At 39.5% G+C, this 18010-nt stretch overlaps 1 long non-coding RNA gene across 2 annotated transcripts; it reads right to left on the bottom strand.

Moving 5' to 3' along the window:
* Positions 1 to 3840: 3840 nt before the first annotated feature.
* On the bottom strand, positions 3841 to 15612 carry LOC116756564. Of its 2 annotated transcripts, XR_004350684.1 has the most exons (4): positions 14326 to 15612; positions 5984 to 6044; positions 5469 to 5514; positions 3841 to 4141 (listed from the first exon to the last, which is right to left on the bottom strand). It is a non-coding gene; the product is annotated as an uncharacterized LOC116756564 (long non-coding RNA). The 2 variants fall into 2 exon arrangements; XR_004350683.1 differs by having other exon boundaries at positions 3841 to 6044.
* Positions 15613 to 18010: the final 2398 nt, after the last annotated feature.

Here is an 18010-nt window from a genome sequence, read left to right on the forward strand (position 1 = left end):
GAGAAAAACATCTTACCTTTCTGATGACAAGGAAGGTTCTCATCATTCCACCCTCTCCTTTCCTCCTGACCCTGAGGCTCTACCTGCCTGTCCTCATTTGAGAAATTGTCTCAAATTCTGCAACCCACATTCCACATGCCTGGTGGGCAACAGGAAGAGAAGACAACAAGCAATCACAGCTGAACCTCTTCTATAGGAGGAAGGGAATGGGGGGAAAGATGTAAGAAGACTCATACATTAATTACTAAATCACACAACTGTTTTCAAGTAAAACAAGGAAAAATGTCAATATTGACAAGACACCTTTTTACATGTGCAGATAACCTTTTTGAAAAATGTATATTTTTACGATTATTTTCTGTAGTGAATAAAAAATTAAAGAGGGAAAAACTGCACAGCTTTTGGAGATGATACTATCTGAGAAAGGGCAATCTTGGGGTAGCAATTAAATCCTTTTTGCTCTCACACTTACATGGCATTTGAATGCATTACTTCATTTTACCTTCTAAAAAAACCCTGAGGGGTAAATGCTATTGTCATCCCCTATACATGAGACAAAGCTGAGGCTCAAAGAGGTAAAATGCCTTGCTCAAGTTCATGTAATATATCAAGCTGTATTATTGTTCCCCAGTATTGGCTGCCCCACACCATGGTAGGATTAGATCTTGTCACATCTTGGACATCAGCCTTGACGCTGTGACCTGCTTGGGCCAATGAAATGTGAGTAGAGGGCCAGGTGCCAATTCTTTTTTTTTTTTAAATGTTGGGGGTAGGAGTTTATTAATTAATTAATTTATTTTTGGCTGTGTTGGGTCTTCGTTTCTGTGCGAGGGCTTTCTCTAGTTGTGGCGAGCGGGGACCACTCTTCATCGCGGTGCGCAGGTCTCTCACTTTCGTGGCCTCTCTTGTTGCGGAGCACAGGCTCCAGACACGCAGGCTCAGTAGTTGTGGTTCACGGGCCTAGTTACTCCACGGCATGTGGGATCCTCCCAGACCAGGGCTTGAACCCGTGTCCCCTGCATTAGCAGGCAGATCCTCAACAACTGCACCACCAGGGAAGCCCCCGAGTTGCCAATTCTTAATGCAAACTTAAAAGCAATTCTTCTACCCTCTTTTCACTGCCATAGACCTGCACGTCCCAGGTAGCTGCTGAATCATTGATCAAATGTGTGGAGTTGAGCCACAGCCAAAGCACAATGAACATGTAACCTGAGCAAGAAATAACACCATGTTTATTTGTGGGTCATTTCTTGCAGTCACATAATTTAGACTAAGGTGACTGATGCACAAAGTAAGTGAGTGAAAATCCCGGGGCTGAAAGATCATCCATCCCATTTAAGGCAGCATTTGTTTAGCACCCCTGGGCATTCCAGCAGGCCCCCAAAAGCGAAGGAGTTGTAGGCAGCTCTCCACTCCCAATCTCATCCTCCCTCTCCCATAGTTGGAAGTTCCCCAGTCTACAGGCAGACCTTGGAGATACTGCTTGTTTTGTTCCAGGCCATTGCGGTAAAGTGAATATCACGATAAAGTGAGACACGTGCATTTTTTGGATTCCCAGTGCATATAAGTTATGCTTACCCTATACTGTAGTCTATTAAGTGTGCAATAGCATTATGTATTAAAAAAACAATGTAATGCCTTAATTTAAAAAATACATTATTGCTAAAAAATGCTAACCGTCATCTGAGCCTTCAGCAAGTAGTAATCTTTTTGCTGGTGGAGGGTCTTGCCTCGATGTTGTTGGCTGCTGACTGATCAGGCTGGTAGTTGATGAGGGGTGGGGCGACTGTGGCCATTTCTAAAGGTAAAACAACAATGAAAATGGCCACATTGATTGACTCTTTCTTTTACAAACGATTTCTCAGTCGCATGCAATCCTGTCTGATAACATTTTACCCGCAGTAGAACTTCTTTCAAAATAGGAGTCAATCCTCTTAAACTCTACTGCTGCTTTATCAGCTGAGTTTATGTAATATTCGAAGTCCTTTGTTGTCATGAACTGTACCAGGACATCAACTGTGGCTGCCATGGCTGCTGAGGAAATCCTGAGTTCCCCAGATTTCATGGCAAAGATAAGAATCAGCTTGGGAGCTGGGAGACAGGAGCTTGAGGGTCTCAGAAATCCCACTGGGTGGGATACAACTTGGTCATCCTCTCCAAGGCTGGTGTGGCCTGAGAAACATTACATACAGTTTACATTTTATTCGCTTAATACACTGATTATATTTGCCATAGCAGGTGGTTTCTTGCCAAAAGTAGTTTTCCACCAACAACAAAGGCATGGGCTCCTTATTATGACTTTGAGCTGCATGAGTTTTACCTTATTTTATTATCAACAGAAGCACTGTTGCTATAAGAGAATAATGAGGACATTTTTAACATCTATAAGGAAATAAAACTGTATCACTTACAGTTTTATGGAAAATTACTTACCCTTTGGCTTTTCTTTCTTTTTTGTCTTGGAGCCATTATGATTTTAGTAACCCCTTTAAAGTTTATTTTAAAATCTCATTTCCTGTAAGGCTTATTGAAAACCCTAAAGTATCAATCTTTTAAGAGTTAACTGGTTGGAAAAAATATCTTTACCAAGGCAGGTGATGTGGAGGAAAAGCCAAGATACATTTCTGATGTTTTTGTGGTCAAAGATACCTTCTTCAGAAAGGTCTCTGTAAACTCACTAAGCACCTGTTTATCTAAGCAGTGGGCCCACAATTGAGTTATTTGCCCTAGCCCTGAAGAGGATGAAGCCTGAAGGAAAAGGAGGAGGAATAGAAATTAGAACAGGAGACGATTCAAAAGAGGAACTTGTAAAGTTTGCCAAACAGGTTTGACGTGCAGTACAGAAGTGATACCAAGGCCAGGACAAATTAACTGTGCTTCGTAACTGGATCCATTTTTATGTTTAAGGGTTCTGTAAAGCCGTGTGTGTGTGTGTGTGTGTGTGTGTGTGTGTGTGTGTGTGTGTGTTTCTCAAACACTAAGAGGAAAGGGGATTTTTCTCACCGTGGTGAAGCGAGGGAACAGATCTGTTTCTAGATGCTGTAAAATCCCATTGGCAGCAGCTGCTCCAACTGGACAACTGGGGAGAAACTCAAAAGGAAAGATGGAAACAGCCATTATAACTGATACTATGCCCCTCACTCCTCCCCAGAGATTCCTTTTACTAGCTGTTAGTCTTCTTTTTCACTTTTTGACATAATGTCTGTATTTTAACACTCTTTCCCCAGACCTCCTCTTGGCCTCTTTCTCACCTCCCTCCAGTCTTGTCCAGATGGCCCCTTCCAATGAGCCTTCTCTGGCTTCCCCACTTAAAATTGCAGCCCTTTCCTCTCTAAACCAACATTCCCTATTCCTTCTTTCCACTTATTTTCTCCATAGTCTTATTTTATTCTTTTAAAATGTAATATTTGATGCAAAACAATATACATATATATATGTAAGTGATAAATCATGTTAATAAAATTTCACCACAACTTTAGAATTGAAACATTTTGAATATCCTGTCCTCTTTCTCATTGTATCCCTGATATGTGTGCCAGGAGAATGTGCATTGTAGCACACATAATTACAACACAGAACTGAAAATAACACAAATACCCATCAAACAAAGAGCAGATAACTGAATTATGAAATATTCACTCCATAGAATACTCGTCTGTGGGATTGAATGAACTACAGCAGCACACAACTGAACGTGGAGAAATCTTAGAAATATAAGTAGAATAATTAAGTCCCAGAACACAAACTGAATATGATACCATTTATATAAAGCTCTAAAACAAGCAAAACAAGGTTATTAGCATGAATCTTAATAAATGTTAACACTATGAGACATATTCATCATCTTTATCTTAGTTTATTATTCAGAGAGGACTCTTCCAACTTCAGCATACATGTAAAATAATGTCTTCTAAATTCATGCCAATTTTTAAAACTCTTAGTTTCAAAACCATGAAACTAGGGCTTCCCTGGTGGCACAGTGGTTGAGAGTCTGCCTGCCGATGCAGGGGACACCGGTTCATGTCCCGGTCTGGGAAGATCCCACAGGCCGCGGAGCGGCTGGGCCCGTGAGTCATGGCCGCTGAGCCTGCGTGTCCGGCGCCTGTGCTCCGCAACGGGAAAAGCCACAAGAGTGAGACGCCTGGGTACCGTAAAAAACAAAAACAAAAAAACCATGAAACTATATTTAGCCCTCCAAGATGGAAAATAAGAATCAATCTTGACACCTTTTGTCTCTTACCCACCATAAAAGACTGGTCACCCAATCATGTAACTTTGCCTCTTGAATCTGGCATCCAAGTTCCATCCATCCATCTACCATCTTCCATCAATCTACTGCATCCTTAGATCAAATCTTCAACTTTGAATTCTGACATTTAATAATTTCCTAACTCATCTCCCCATTTCAGTCTATTCATAGAGTATCTTTCTGTGAGATCTATAGAAGATTAATTTTTTGGTTTTTATTTCAATGATAAGCTTCAAATTATTTCATAATGAGCATAATTGATTTATCAGATAGTTTGCACTTGATAGGAGTTTATATCAGAAACAGTTTATTTCTCCAATTGCCACGTTCATTTGTACTAGGATAAACTCTCCTTTCCAGTTACTTTCAGATAATTTCCCATTCAGTCCATTTTAATCCAGCTAAAACCTTATTCTTATAGAGCTCCCTCCCTCACACTCCTAGCTCATACTGCTTGACCCATGTGCCCTGAAGTGAACTTCACTTTGTCCCCCTAAAGACGCATCAACTGGATTCCTGCCATATTGAGGGAGTGGATAAGTAACCAGTGTAGTCAAGAGAGAACAACAACAGCATCCTCAAATAGGACCCAGTCATCCCTTTCCATAACTCCTATTCCCCCACTCACCCATGCTTCCCAGAGAACAAGAGATAATCAGGGAAATGTGAGGACCTACAGGTTTCAGGCCATGGGTCGAGCAATGGATTAACAACCAGCTCACAAAATTTCTGAAAATTTAACAATTGGCCAGTATGAGCTGACTCCAGCAGACAGCTGGATAAAGGGATTGGAATAAGTTGAGTTGGATCAGATGTTTTATTCCCAGAACCAAATGGTAGCTTGAGATCAGCCATGGTGGGAGAACTCACGATATAGAAATTGGCAAAAACTACAAACCAGTTCTGTTTTTTTTATTCTTCGTTTCTTTTGGAGAACCATTTGTTATACATTTATTAGTATTTACTAGAATGTCCACAGCTTTCATCTCCTCTTCTCAATGGTCTACCACACAGCCTCTTGCCACATAATACCATTTTGGCTCTTTTGTGTGATTTTTTGAAAGTAAAATTTATTGAAGTATAACATACATACGGAAGAGCACACTGGCACTCTGTTTTCCATGAGAAAGGAGAAAACAACGGCTTTTGGCCATTTCCTTAGTCTTAAATGGTGTATCTAATGCCTAACAGTAAGCCCTCCAAAATGAGAGACACTTACCACCCATTTGTCCTCAGATTTGGAACTTAACTGCTAATTTTAGAGCCTAAGGAAAAAAACTTGGTTATTATTCTATGAATAAGCATATCCTGGATTATCCAGACGATCACCATATATATAACAAAAGATACTTCTTTAGTGTCCCATGTTTTTTTGTGTGTTATTCTCATAGCCTGTGGTAGTTTTCAAATGTGGCTGAAACTTCTTTGACATTCCTCCCATTAAGACACGAAGTCTATGCTGCCTCCCCCTGATTCTGGGTAGACTTGTGACCTCACTGTACAATAGAATACAGTGGAAATGACCTTGTATGACTTCTGAAGCTAGGCCAGAAAATGTGAGACAAGCTCTACTTTGTGACGTGGGACACTTGGGAGCTCTGAGCTGCCATGTAAGAAAGCTGACTGCCCTGAGGGTTCCGTGCTATGCGGAAGCCAAGGCTGCCTGGAAAGGCATGTGTTGAAACTCCAGTCAACCACTCAGCTGAGGTCCCGCTATGAGTTAGCATCAATTACCCGAGTGAAGATGTCGAGTTTTCTCCAGCCCTTGGGTCTTCTCAGCTGAGCTCCAGATATCCTGGAAAAAAGAGAAGCCATTCCCAGCCCAGTCTGAATTCCTGACTCACAGAATCTATCAGCATAACAAAATGGCTGTTTACACAGCTAAGTTTTGAGGGAAACTTATATCAAATGAAAGTCAAATGACTTCACAGCTTGTGGTATAGATGAAATATGCACAATAGTTTGAACAACAGAAAGAAGTGGAAGAATCGAATTATCTTGAAACATGAGTTATTATAGGCATGTTGAACTCTCTTATGATGAAAGGAATTCATTTTTCCATGAATTAATTTTAGCAAACCATAATCCTTCACATTAAATTAATGATAATTTTTAGAATTCATATGGTTTTGTTTTTATTTCTTATATAAATCAATTTTTGTTCTTTAGTTGTATAAAAATTATAAGCAAAAGGAATTTATATATAGTTAAAGCTGATACATAATAGGGTACATATCATAATAAAAATAGGTAAGTCAATCCTGAAAAAGTCCTCAAAAACTATTTCTATTAAAAGGATGACTGTAATAATCAGATTTGAGAAACACTGCCTTCTACTTAACAACCCACCAAAATAACCTGTTGCCTTTGGGTTAAGTCCAAACACCTCTATAGGAAACGCGAGGTCCTTCACAATCCATCCCAAAAGTATCTTGATTTCTTTCTTCCCTTTATCCATTTGCCTCATATTCTAGCCACCTTGAAGTTCTCCCCCATCTCTTCAGGAACTCTTCCTCTTCCTCAAAGACCCATCTTAAATGCCATTTCTTCTGTTAAGTCTATCTGGATTCCCCAAAGAATTCTCTCCTCTGTGTTCCCACAGTGTATCAGTAGGGCCTGGCAGGAAACAGATGGCACAGTAAAAAGAATAATTTGAGGACATTTCCTGAAAAGAGCTGTGACTGGCCCACAGATGCGGGAAACCCCATGTGGAAGGAGCAGCGGGGTTCAAAACCTCACCTCATGCTTATCCCTTCCTCTGTTCTGCTGCTGGGGTCCCCACTGGCTGAGCTTAACCAGAAGCCAAAGGGCAAAGAAACCCATTGATATAGTCCATTCAGATCAGCCTCTCCAGGGAAAAATGCAAAGCAGAGGAGGAATATGGGGGTGAGGGAACAGAAGATATCCAGGTTTTTTATTTATACTTGAATGACATTCCATTGTTATGACCTGTTTTCATGAGCACTTTCCCACTGGACTCCGACCCTGCCATTAATATCTCCATATTCTCTTCGCTTGGCAAAAGATTTGGACCGCAGTAATCTCTTAATAAGTATTTATTGAATTGATGAATTAATAAGGGAATGACATAGATGAGAACACTAAGAGCATTACTGGTGTTCTTGAATATACCTCAATTTTTATTTTAAATTTTTTTCTCTACAGTTGTTGTTTTATTTCTATCTTTTGGAATCCATTTTTTTTTTCCTAAAATAAACTCTTGTGATTTTTTTTTTCCTAAGTAAAGCAGCTATGTGTATTGTATTTTTGTTTGTTTGAATCTTGTTAGTGAGATTTTAGTTCTTTAAGCCAGTTAGGATTGTATCTTATAATAAAGCCCATTTTAATCTGCTTTATTTTTGTGTATATGATTGTGGAGCAATTTTAATTTATAAAACAGGACACATTTATGGCACATGGTTTAAAAATTTCCCTTCAGTTTTGTACTGATTTCCTAAGTTCCTTTACACTATTTGTATGGATCTTGTCAATCAAATTTATTCTGTATAAGAGATTAATAGAAGAATGCTACATTACAAGCCTTCCAGTTTCCTTGACTGGTTTTTAGTATTCTGTAACACTTTTTTGTAATTAAGATTTAAATACCCAATCCCTCAAGACTTGCCATACAGAGAGCTGTCAATCAAGGAATTGGCAAGCTCTATGAACCGCATGATGAAGTCTTTATCCCTACTCTCTGATGCCTTCAAGACCAGCTTTGGCGAGTTGATCCTTCATTTCACATGTCTTAGAACTCACTCACACTTCTTATGCTTGGAAATGTAACACACAGAGTGACAACGTAATCCACAGCTAATAAGTTAGCGGCTATAAAAATGAACATCCACGTTAACTTGCCAAGCATGGAGGATGGAGGTGTTATACCGTACTCGTATATATATGTCTGCCAGGGCAATAGTACATATGCCTTTGAAGATGCTTCTAAGTTATGCAGAGAAGCTGACAATAATTCTTGAACTTTGCTGTCAGGATCCAGTTTCATTTAAGAGCCAAACCAACAGCATCAAAACACTTGGCCATGATTAGCCACAATCCAGCCGGCAAAGAAAACATATAAAACTAGCCCTTGGGTTGTAAATTTTGTGGAAATAAGGTTATCTCAGCATATTCTGTTGTGAACTAGTTTAGGTTATATGCTTTCACTGAAAAAATAATAACAGTGAAGGAGTTCAAAAATCTCTGCATATCTCTTAAATCATTACACAGTCAAGTAAAATGAATAAATACTATTATTTAGAGAAGAATTTTGATCTAAAATTTACGTCACTATTACCAAGTATAAAAATACAATTCTATTGTCTTTTTAAATTTACATTCAAAAATTTAAATTTTAGAAGTTTATTCAGTTACAAACAATATTTAAAATAATGCACTGTAAAATTGAATAGCAGGCTAAAATTTGAGCCTCACACCAAAACTGAGCTCTGCCCATTAAAATCTAATTTTAAATTTACTTATCCTATACAGTAGGATAGGATATCTGACAAACAGTGCTTTAAAACATTTATAAATCCTCGATATATACATATTCTTTAATGTGTTATCCTTATGAATGTTTTGTAATAAATATAAACTCTCTTACCCTCTTCTCAATATGATTTTTTTAATCGTGTGAGCTTGTGCTCATACACGTGAGGGAGGAGCATCTTGAGTCCACTGGAAAGGTGAGCAGAGATTGATGTTAAATGGAAGCACAGCTGTGTGTTGGGAGAAAAGGGAAGCCAACATTATCCAGTACCGATTATGGTACATGTTTAATGTCTCTTATTTTATTACTTACAAGAACCCCATGAAGTAGACGTCTTTTATCACTATACTGATTCATGCGTTAAGTCTCAAGAAGGTTGGGTAAGTTATCCAAATTCACAGAGCTGGTAAATTGTAATGCTGGGATATAAATCCAGATCTCATGAAAAGTGTGTTCTTTTTGTTATTCCACATAGTCTTTCAATGTACAGAAATACTACAGACTACAAGCTCTTCAAAGACAGGAGCTCTGCACAAAGCACCATTGTGGATCCGTCAGTCTGTCTGCTTCATTCATTTATTCAATAAGCATACACTCAGTGTCTACTCTAAGCCAGGTACTGTGCTAGGCCCTGGGAATACAATGGTGAACAAGACAGAAAAGGGGTCCTGCCCTTAAGGAGTTTGCAGACTATAGAGGGTTCAGAAAAGCAGAAAGGCAATGGTGATATGGCGTGGTCACTGCTACAGGGGGAGGGGAGCAGACATGCGAGGGGGATTCACATTTGGGGGATCTGGGAAGGCAACTTGGAGAAAGCAGCGTCTAAGCAGAGACTTCACAAACAAGCAGGGATTACCCAGGTGCAGGAAATGGAAGATGCTGCTGCGGAGAGAGTGCCCGGAAATGGGTACTGAAAGACCAAAGGCCTGGAATGAAAAACAGGGCCACACTGAGAAGGTGGCAGGAATGAAGGGGAAGGGAAGTGGTGTTACAAAGGAATTTATAGGCAATGTTCAAAGGATTAGAAGTGAAAGGACCAGTCTTGCATTTGAGGACAATCTCCCTGAGCTGAGTTTAGACAGCTGGTGGAGAGGAGGGGGATGGGGGGCTGCCAGGAGAAGTGGTGGTGGCCTGCACTATGAAGTGGTTCTGGGTACTGGAAAGTGAGAAGGCTGGAGTCTGAGGACTCGTGGGGAGGTAGGGAGAGGACCTCGTGGGCTGTCCATGAAGGTTTGTTAAATTTCTCAGGAATATTGAGAGGAAAGAACTAAAATAATTAATCTGGTCAACTCCCCTCACATGGAACTCCAAAGGACACAGTTATAAAAGAACGCTCCCCATGGATGAAAGTGGAGACTTCTCAGGAGCTCTAAAGTGTAACTCTTCCTTTAAAACCCTTAAACTGCAGCATCCAGAGGGAATATCTCTAATAATGAAAGACTCAAGAATTTTAAGGTGTTTATCTTTGAAGGGCCTAGAGGCCTTAATCTAACTTCCTATATTAGGAAAGGAGCAATTCTTCCCTCTCTAGTCAAGATGCAGTCTTTCTATGATTTTGAAACATTTTCTTGCTTTCCATATCAAAAGATTTACTCCACGATTAGCGGGCCTGTTAGTTTTTCCTCCTTCTGTTTACACCGCACCATGCCGCCAGATACCCATTATCTCCTTCATTAAGACTGTCTATTCGATGCACACAAACAGAAGAGCATTAGCTCTTTTGCATAATTCAGAGTTGTGAATTCTCACTGTACCGGGACCAAAATATAAAGGAGGGGATTTACTTTTGAACATTAGTCAGAACTTTTCAACCCCAAAATGTTTCATCTATTTCTTGAAATTCCCATTATTATAATTCATCAAAATTATCAATCATATTTGATTAATGTTACGTGTTAGCACATCGTATTCAGTACAGAGTAGTTAAAAAGAACTGAAGCATTTTGAAAAAAACACATAGTCTTTAGTGAGATAAAGGAAGATTTCCCAAACGTCCTCTACACCATTCACCTCTGACTCAAAGAACACAACAAAGAGTTGTTTCACGAAATGTTATTGACTTAAGGGTTTATAGTAAACTAATATATTTTTCATAATTTTAAGGCTCATTTTTAATTACTGGGTATAAGATGACATAATTGTATCTTCTTTCATCCGCTACTGGTTTATTATCATATGGAATAATCATGTTCCTATTTTGCAGCTGTATTTAAAACAACTTTTGAAACTTTTGAATTTTTTTGAAGTGTACTCTATCACTATTAGAATGTCAGTTTTACATTGGACATAGTACAGAATGTATTGTTTTGTGAATAAGCCTTGTGGAGCCTTGGACATATTAAGTTATATTAAGCCTTATATATATTAAGGCTTATATATTATATATAAGCCTTATATATATTAAGACATATTAAGCCTTGGACATATTAAGTTATATCATGTAAAAGCAGAATAACGTGGGTCAAAAATGGTCAAGGATCAGCAATACCGTATGGTTCAAATCTAATCTTTCCATACCTATTTTCTAACCCCTTTTCATTATCGGAGGAATTAGCAATAGTCACCCAATCATTAAGTGAATGCTCAAAGAAAGTCATATCTATACAGCACGTAGCTCATTAACCACTTGCTAAAAGTAGTTCACTCATCCATAAGAGTCGACTACCCACAGGGAAAACTGGGTGGATGAGAGATCCAGAAATCCGATTCTGTGTGTGTTTGAGTTAAGTTTATGATTTTCACTAAAATAATAAAGACTAATTTGTTTTATAGTAAATTCTGTGTTTGACTGAAACTTCAAAGGGCAATTGCTAAACATAAACGATCTCTTACTAGTGATCTCTTACAGCGCCTTTCAAAACAAAAGAGAGGAGAAAGGTACTGAAAGTTGTCCACCAGCAATGCCTTCAATAGAGTAGTGCAGGGAGAAACAGAGGCTCTTCTTGGGAAAACATGGACTTTAATCAGAGAACCTGGTTTTTCCAGGTTGATTTATTTCACTCCCTTCAAAAGTGAGAATGCCTTGGCCACATCTCTCTCAAAGCAGCTATAAGGTCTGAAGAGGATAGCAGGACCTCAGGGGTAGAGCGGCAGGCACACTGCATCCTTGAAACTCTGAGATCCAGGAAGGAGATTCCACCTGCAGGGTAGAGGTCTCTGCAGGGCTGAGGGTTGTTATATTTTGCCACCATGCGTGGTATACCAGGTGTTGCACAAAATTATTGGACAGAAAGAAACTCTTGACAATTATATCAAATTCTTGTCAAATATAATTTTATGAATTACATTTATATGAAATTCTATACATGTTTAGCAACACAAGTAACTTGAATTTCTGGATTTGGCTTATCAGTAAGTCCCCTCTTAGTTCCTGAAATCTCTGAGAAAGAAAAAGAAAGGATATAAATACAAATTAGAAGACATGGTCCCTGCCCATAAAGTGTGTCCATTCTTCTTGGGCAGAAAAGATGAATTGTACTCAAAAGAATTAGAGAATACATCTTCTCATACAATTCCCTTCCTCCCTTAGGGCATTAATTATTACAATACACTTATGGCACCTCCCTTCTCAAGAGCCCAAACACTGGCTGTGGAACAAACTTGAAAAACACACTTCTCACAATCCCCTTTTAGCCAGTGAGCCCACCTGGGAAACCAATTCAGTGTCTTCATTCTAATCATAAGCTCCTCTGATCTACCTTACTCAATTTTCCTCATGGTGAGGCAATACCTCAGAAACCTTAGCTGGAAAATTAAGAAAATAATGTTAATCAAAAACAATACTAATGATGAACACACTCCCATTTGTGGAGCCTACCACTTGCCCTTTTGTAAGTGTGTTACTCATTTTCGATACCTCTTTAATCATCCTTACAATACAGCTTGCAAAGTGCTGCTCAAAAGAAGACAAAGAGGGGCTTCCCTGGTGGTCCTGTGGTTAAGACTCTGCGCTCCCAATGTAGGGGGTGCGGGTCCTATCCCTGGTCCGGAAACTAAGATCCCACATGCCATGTGGTAAGGCCAAAACAAAAGAAATTAAAAAAAAAAAAGACAAAGAGGCATATCCTGAGCCTGAGTAAGCCCTTGCCCATTCTCTCACTATCCCAACTTGTCTCTCACATAATAACTACCAAATGAGCCGGAGATAAGACATGAAAATTGTTGGGGGTTTTTGGTGGCATGACCATGAAAGTCTGACCTGCTCCCCACCCCTATTCCACCCAAAGTTTTCAAAGTTTCATTGCAGAGAAATTCTGCAATGCATGTAAAAAATCAATTGGAATCTTAAAGTGCTCATTTAGGGGGAAAAGTGCAAAATACACCTACTACCCAGGAAATACCATCATTACTTATCACCTCCCTTCCTTCTGGGTGGGGTCACAAAGAACTCTAGGATATTCTTTTATAATGTTTTGCAGAAGCTCAGGCTGTCGTTCGCCTGGCAAAGTTGTTCCTTCCCCCCGTCTCAGCCTCTCAAGGTCAGTCTAGGCCTGTTGCACAGTCCTCTCCTCCGCAAGGCCTGGGAACATCTGCTCAGCAGCTTTCAAATTGGAGCTCTCAGTCATGCATGGCCCCTCAGGGCACTGGAATGCTGAGGCCAGCTTTCTTCTCTCCAAATTTGATTGCAACTATTTTTAGCCTTGCAGATCATATTTTTCAACATTTAAATCCTTTTTATGTTTCTGCTTATTCTTTCCTATTTCTCCATGTCGTGTAATATTCCTTTATCTTTTTCCAAGGAATTCAAAGAACTCAGTGATTCAGCCCTCCACCCACATACCCACACAAGGTAGGAGGTTCTCCCCACTTGCTTCCCTTAGATACAAAATTGTTTGGCTCCAGTGTAGCTCTGTTTTTCCAGCTGTCAAGAGCAGCTGACCAGATTTTTTTCTACACGCTGAAAATTGACATGCAGCAAAGTGTTGCTATGGCGTGGCAGGGTGGATGCAAGGTCTCAAAAAGGCACAAAGGAGAAGTGGAATCTTGGAACTCTGAGTGGCAGTGAACCTACGCACAGAGACAAGCTTACTGATTTTCTTGTGTACGAGGTACCAGGCTAGCTGTTGGAAATACACAGAGTGAAACCCAGTCCCTGGCCCTTCAGAAGGAAGAGGCACAAATGAATTAGTATTTACTTATTCAGTGAGTCTGTAAACACTTTTTGAGCAGCTATTACATGCCAGATTTTATTCTTAGCCCTGGAATTACCTCAGTAAACAACATAGACAAAATCCTCAGAGATTATTGGATACAAAAATCCAGAGCGGATAATCATAGGGACTCTGGAGTCAGACCTCTTGGGTTCAAATGCTGGCTGTGTGATACTGAGAGAAATATTTACTTCTCTGTGCTTCCATGTCCTCATCTGCAAAGTGAGGATGATAACTGCACTTACTGCATAGGATTATCATGAGATTAAATGAGCTAATACAAGTAAAGTACTTAAAAGAACATCCAGCACTTAACATAGGGTCCATAAATCTTAGCTATTATTACATTAGATAATTACATTATAGAGTGACAAGGGTTTTGTTAAAAAGAAGTGAGACACAAGCCTCTCTAGGAGCACAGAGGCAAAGCAACTCACTTGGACAAGTGGTAGACAAGGCTTCTTAGAAGAAATGACACTGGAGTCTGGAAGGTTGATTGGAATTTAGCCAGATGAAAAACACGGGGAATGGAATACCAGGCAGAGGGAGTATTGTGTTTGAAGATCTGAAAGCAAAGGAGAGAAGGGCAATGCTTAGAAATGCAAGTCTCTTGGTGTAGGTGGGAGGTTGGGAAGGTGAGGTAAGAAGGAAGGTGAAGCAGAGACCAGCTCACAATAAGGAATTTGTACTTTATCCTGCAGCAGGAGAAACCACTAATTTGAAACAAGAAAGTAATAGAGGCTGCACTGGAGTGAAATTACAAGACAAGAGGCCGTTCAGAGGATGCTGGTAGGATGGTCTGAACCAGAAGAGAGGAAAGCCTAAAAAAAGGTGGAGTGAGCTTAGAGGGATGTGGACAAATAAAACAGATGCTAAAGAGGTCGCTGTGTTGGGGTAAGGAGTGAGTAGACATCAAGGAGGACCCCTAGGTTTCTGACTTGGGCAATGTGGTGTCAATACCTCTCACTGAAATGGGGCATGAGGGAAAGGATGGAACTTTGTGGAGGGGGTCAGGGATGAGCTGGGGTAGCACCAGCAATAATTAATAATTAACTTACTCTTGGCTAAATTACTATTTGATAGGCCTCTGAGTCATCCAGGTGATGACTTCCAGGTGGCTCAGAATCCAGCATAGAGATCCCAACTGAAGAGATACACCAGCATGTAGATAAATCTGAAAGCCTCAGGGAGTAGCCAAGATTACTCAGTTATTATCTCATTAAATCTCCACAACTCTGTGAAGTAGCTTTAAAGAAAAAAGACCCAGGGCATATAGTAATTGGATGACAGACCCAGGCTTGTCAGACTTTAAAATATTTGCTCATTTCTCTTCTCCACGCTGCCTTCCAGGTCATATGTTGATTGGCTGGAAGAAGCTGGTGTTTCTAGCTTTGGTACTTTGCTGAGTTCACCCAAGTTCAACACTGTTGTAGTTCCTGGAAATACAAATATTAATAACACATGTCTGCCACAGTCAAAGCAGCGTAAGAGAGACAGAAAGTCGAGAGATCATTTCAATGTAATATGGTGTCAACGAAAAAACATTAGTTAGTTGATCTAAGAAAGAAATAGAGAATTTTACTCGAGCTAAATTGAGGATTATAAACCAGGAACAGCCTCTCAGAAAGCTCTGAGAACTGTTCCTCCCATTAGAGGTCAAAGCACAGTTGTATTGCTTTTTGAGATAGAGGGCTGTACATTAAATGTCGATAGTTTGCACAATCCAGATATGCAAGTACAAAGTGAGCAGTGGGTCATGGGTCATCATGGTCCCTTACAAGATTAAGAAGGTTATCTCCTAGGGAGTTATCTTACTGATGTTAGAAAATTGTTGCTCTTTATGGTTGAGCAGGTATTTTCTGGGGATGGGGAACTGTGGTTGATGCATATACAGGTATACAATGCACACTAGAGGGGAGAGAAGTGGCCAAAGGACCGAGAAAATTATTATGCTTAAATTTTCCTTAACTTGCCTTAGAATGTGAATTTTTATTTCATCCATGGTAAGAGGAATGACAGAGGTATGCGCCAGGTGTATTGGCAAAACTTTTAAGAATCAAGTAAAGGCTTCTGGCCTCAAAAGTCCTGATAAAATGCATATAGCTATCCTGTCAACCTCCGGTCAAAGCTGTTTACAGAATAGGTGGAATTTGAGAGAGGAGAAAGAGGTGGGGAGGGGGGGACTTCACCTCTGGGGACTGGTTTGAAAGAGATATTCCTGAAGGGGATACCGTGACACAGAAGAGACAGACAGTGGAAAAGAAGAGACAGCAAGACCTGGGAGGGAAACAGAAAGAAGGGTACTTACAGGAAGGCGCCAAGAGGACTGACTACCAAACTCCAAACATCAGATCCATAGCCCAGCGCATTCACGTGGCCCCTGGGAGGTCTAATCTCCCCCGCCTCCCTGCCAGAATGCTTTTTGAGGGCCAGTAAAGCTTAATCATCTCTGACATTTGGTCTTAGTTTTGGTAGCAAGCTTGGATGGATTCGCAATGATCAACTTGTTTGTAAACACTGTGATCCCCCTATTGGACCTGACTGTGATGTTCTCAGTACACTGCCTGGCAAAGTAACATCTCAAGAAGTATGAACCTTGATTGAATTAAAGCTAAATGTAAATAATTAGTTACACTCAAAATAATTAAAAAAAAATCTGTAGTAGAATAGTTTAGCATCCAATTAATGAAATAAAATTACAAAAAATAAGTCTAAAAGATCTGAACAAGTTTAGCAAATCTTTGATTTAGTTGACATTTTTAGAACAATATATTGGCTAACTAGAAAATACCCAATTTCTTTGAAGTTCCTATTATATATTCACTAAAATAGACCACATGCTTGGCCATAAAATAAGTCTTAAAAACTGTTTTCTGATCATAACAAAATTAAATTAGAAGTCAACAACAATATGAAAAAACTAAGTAATGAAATAAAAATCTAAAATATATATTGTATTTTACATAATAGAATCGGCATATTGAAATTTTTTGGTCTTCCATTAGTAGAAGCCAGACTCATAAGTTACCCATTGAGGAGACTTTGATAAAGTTTTCTTCTTAATATTCATGGCCATCACCTAGTTTCTATCTAAAAGACTTTGGGTGGTCTTTGCATTGTTATTCAGAACAACATGACCTGATTTCAAATCAATCTTCGAAACAAATTCACAATTCATCTTTCTGTTACTGCTGAAATCTTTTTTAGTTTATCTGGCAACATATGAATGCTAATATACTGGTGGATGTGACAAAAGTCTTAACTCTAACGAGAAAACATTTGTAATAAAATCTTCAGGAAATAGTCACTTGAACACTGAGTCTTTTTCTGGACTGTATCAAAATCCAAGTTAACATGTAACTATTCAAGAAACTATAAGACTCCTATTGAGTGACTTATCTAATTCTTTTGGCACCTGCCTGCAGTTCCAGATATCTTTGAATGTTATCACTGCTGTAGCCAAATGGCCAAAAAAAAAAAAACTTGAATTATTTAAATAGTGTGCTGATAAAGGACAAGATAAAGAATGTTATAACAGCCTTTGGGGTGGTTGAAGAAAACAGAGACCAATGGATGAGCCATTCACGCTACTCAAACACTGGAATGGAGAAGTGGTTATTATCTATGGTGTCTTTTTAAGCATGTAAGGTCTTCCATGGCTGCAATCTTCATTCCATATTATGGAAATAAACAAAGATTATCCAAATGAGAACAAGCAAAGGCTACTTTTTCAGAGCTTAATATAGCAAGGGAGTCAGCCACCATAGCTTGACATTTGGACTCAAAGGCTGGCAGGGGAGTGGAAATGCTTTACAGTGAAAAGAAGTGGGGCTTCCAGTATGCTCAAATTGGAGATTATTGGTATGGGAAAACAGGAGGCAGGCTAACTAGAAGTGGAGCATCTTATAAGATTGAATTAAGGAGCATATTCATCTTTTTCTGAGTGGTTCTGTGTTGGAAGAAAGGGCAAAAACAGCAAAGCTGGCAATCATTGACCAAGTCCTGACCACTTTGGGCAGATTGTTGCAGAGGTTGTGAGTGAGAATCCAACTGTCTGGCCATTGTCTCTTTGCATGTTCAGTCTCTCAGCATTAAGATTACAGAGGTTAGCTTTCCCAGAGT

This window comes from Phocoena sinus, chromosome 7 (assembly GCF_008692025.1).
Source record: "Phocoena sinus isolate mPhoSin1 chromosome 7, mPhoSin1.pri, whole genome shotgun sequence".
NCBI lineage: Eukaryota > Metazoa > Chordata > Mammalia > Artiodactyla > Phocoenidae > Phocoena > Phocoena sinus.